The sequence below is a fragment of the Berghia stephanieae genome, chromosome 3, assembly GCF_034508935.2.
Source record: "Berghia stephanieae isolate SIO BIC M18660-M18661 chromosome 3, UCSD_Bste_1.3, whole genome shotgun sequence".
Lineage (NCBI taxonomy): Eukaryota > Metazoa > Mollusca > Gastropoda > Nudibranchia > Aeolidiidae > Berghia > Berghia stephanieae.
In genome coordinates this window covers 105,154,680-105,157,474 of record NC_088362.1, presented here as the reverse complement: position 1 = coordinate 105,157,474, position 2,795 = coordinate 105,154,680, and the positions used below count along the sequence as shown (strand labels likewise).

The following is a 2,795-nucleotide window of genomic DNA, read 5'->3' as shown; positions in this document are numbered from 1 at the left end:
GGAAGTGACCAAGTCTCGTCATCGTGGTTTGGATTCCGGTCAACTTAGCACGATGTTTCCGCAATGCATACTCTAGAAATGATCCCTAAGAGTATGGTCTTAATGCGTCATGAATTTTGAGATCAATATATATATGACACTATCAATTAAAAATTCAAGTTTAATAGTAATCATATCTGACTTTATAAGTTGTTTAAAATATTTATTTTAAAGTTTTAGTGATTTTTTGTTAGTTTTATACAAAAAAAAAGTAATTTTAGTAATCTTCAATATTTTTTGTAACTTTAAAAGATGTGTACATTGAGTTTTTATTGATTATATCATATAATAAATTTCAAAGGGAAATAACTCAAAAGCTAACTCGTAAATATTTATACTATACTTCCAGGTGCTTTGGTTTAAACTTTATTTTGATTTGTGGGAAATTTTGTAAAAATCAATTTTCAATTGAAAAGAAAAAAAAAATGCCTATAACACCAACGACTGATTATCATTATAATAGGACTTTCCTCTTAAATTTAGGGCTCAGTGAGGGTCAAAGTCGTTTTCGGATGTCTATTGTGGGGGTACATACGTAGGTACCTACCTTGTTCTGGTGTACCTGACAATGACGATGGACATATTTTTAGGCTGATAGCCGGACTAAATTGTGAGATTAATTTAAAATTATCTTAATGAATAGTTTTCGTTTGTTTTCCTTTGTTTTTTCCATTGTGTATTTACCGATTTGGACTTACTCAGTTGTTGTTTTGCCTTTGTTTTTTGTTTTTTGTTGTTTTTTTTTGTTTTTGTTTTTTTGTTTTTTTTTTTTGTTTTTTGTTTGTTTGTTTTGTTTTTTTTGTATTGATTTTTAGTTTGTTTTATTTTTCTTTGTTGTTTATTTTTGTTTTGCCTTTTTTCTGTTTCTCATTTTTGCTGTTGATTTGCTGTTGGGGGGGGGGGGGGGGGGGGGGGTGGGGGGGGGGGGGGGGGGGGGGGGGGGGGGGGGGGGGGGGGGGGTTGTTTTTGTTTTGATTAGTTTTGTTGGGTTTTTTTTTTTCATTTGTTTCTATTATTTTTGTTTTTGATTTTTTTTTTAAAGTTGTTGTTGTTGTTGTTTTTGAGAACCACGTGTACTTATTTCCAGGTCTGATAACCCAAATGGTTATGGGCTCATTGTTGTAAAGGAAATTCTCTCAAACCAACGCAAAATATTGTCCATAACAACCAGGATAAATTAGACCTGCAAATATGAGGTCTAGTGGTATGACACTCGCCTTCGGATCGGAAGGTTCTGGATTCGAGTCCCGCTCTGAACGACTCATAGTTGTGTCCTTGTAAAAGGTTGTTTTTTTAAAACAAACATTCTCTATTCGTACTCATGTGTAAAATGAGTGCTTGGCCGTGAACAGAGCTATCTCTGTCCGAAAAAAAAGTAATATCGCCATGTCTCGTGGTACATGTTACATGTCGCTGTTTGCTGGGGACCCCCCTGTAAAGCTCTTTGAGGACGTTTAGTGGATAATGCGCTTTATAAAAGCTCAAGTAAACAATCCCTAGAAATTGAATCTAAAAAAAAAAAAAAACGAAAACAATAAAAACAATGGACCATTGCCCTCACGCCAAATCATACAAATGGTAGCTTACTATTACTACATTGACATATTAACCAAATGTTTTGCCTCTTTTGGGAATGAAATTAGCGGAAGAGTAGCGTCCCAGGATTGGACGTCACCTTACAGAGAGAACGTCAATATGGTTTTGCGCATGCGTCTCTCTCGTCCTCGCTTTCGGTGAAGTGTCTCATGCCGCTTTCACCGAAAGCGAGGACGAGAGACGCATGCGCACAACCATATTGACGTTCTCTCTCTAATAACTTCTCCGCCGGTGACGTCCAATCAAGGGACGCTACTCTTCCGCTAATCTCATTCCCTATTGCCTGATAGTGTCCATGTCCGAATGTATATATAACGAGGGGCGTCCAGTGAACCTATTGATGTATTGCGTTCAGTTTTTAAAAAACCTCATAACATCTGCCAGCAGGAGTTAATGTAACAACGCAAAACAATGTGCAACCTTAAATGTTTATAATCAGATAAAACAATTTCGTGAGAACTACCCATAAAAATGGCTGGTTAAAAACAACAAATACCCGAGTGACGTCAATTTCGTTCTATCTATTCTGTGTGAGTTCGATCCCCGATGGGTTTATCCAGGATTATTCTAAAAGACTCCCCCCCCCCCCCCCCCCCCCCCCCCCCCCCCCGCCGGAAGAATGCCTCCAAATAAAGAGGGCTGTTGACTCCCAATGAGACCAGAACGGGCAGTTTCCGCCAAAACTTGTCCTGAACACACACACCATGATATTATTACAACATCTTGCATCATTATTGAGAAATCTTGTGAATTGTATTTGTAACCTTCCGTCTCAAAACGGTATTATGTCGGAATGATTCAGACCCCAAAAAGTGAATTTAGAGATAGAATGATGAGAAATTGGACCTTATAAGTTTTTGTAAAGCAAAAAATAGTATTTATACTCCAGCATTACGTACAGAAATTAAACCCAAGTTTGATGTTTGTGGCAAAGAATTCAATTTCCCTAACCGAGTGGATCCCGACATACCGCTTTGACACGGAGGGTCACATTTTCCACTATAAAGACATTGAGACCGCAGAGAACAGTCTTACTTTTATACTAAATTGAAGTGAATTCTGTCTATTAAATCAGTAACATTTATTATTGTGTAAATAACGCAGAGTCGTCTATAAGAGTTGCAGGCCTTTAAAAGTAGTTGAATTCAATTATATTTAAC

General features: G+C 37.1%; 1 non-coding gene across 1 annotated transcript in view; it reads right to left on the bottom strand.

Annotated features, from left to right (window-relative positions):
• Positions 1 to 101, bottom strand: part of LOC144969794 (small nucleolar RNA U3) — a 222-nt gene extending 121 nt beyond the window's left edge. Inside the window, exon 1 of the small nucleolar RNA XR_013644863.1 lies at positions 1 to 101. This exon is cut by the window's left edge and continues 121 nt beyond it. This is a non-coding gene — a small nucleolar RNA (small nucleolar RNA U3).
• Positions 102 to 2,795: the final 2,694 nt, after the last annotated feature.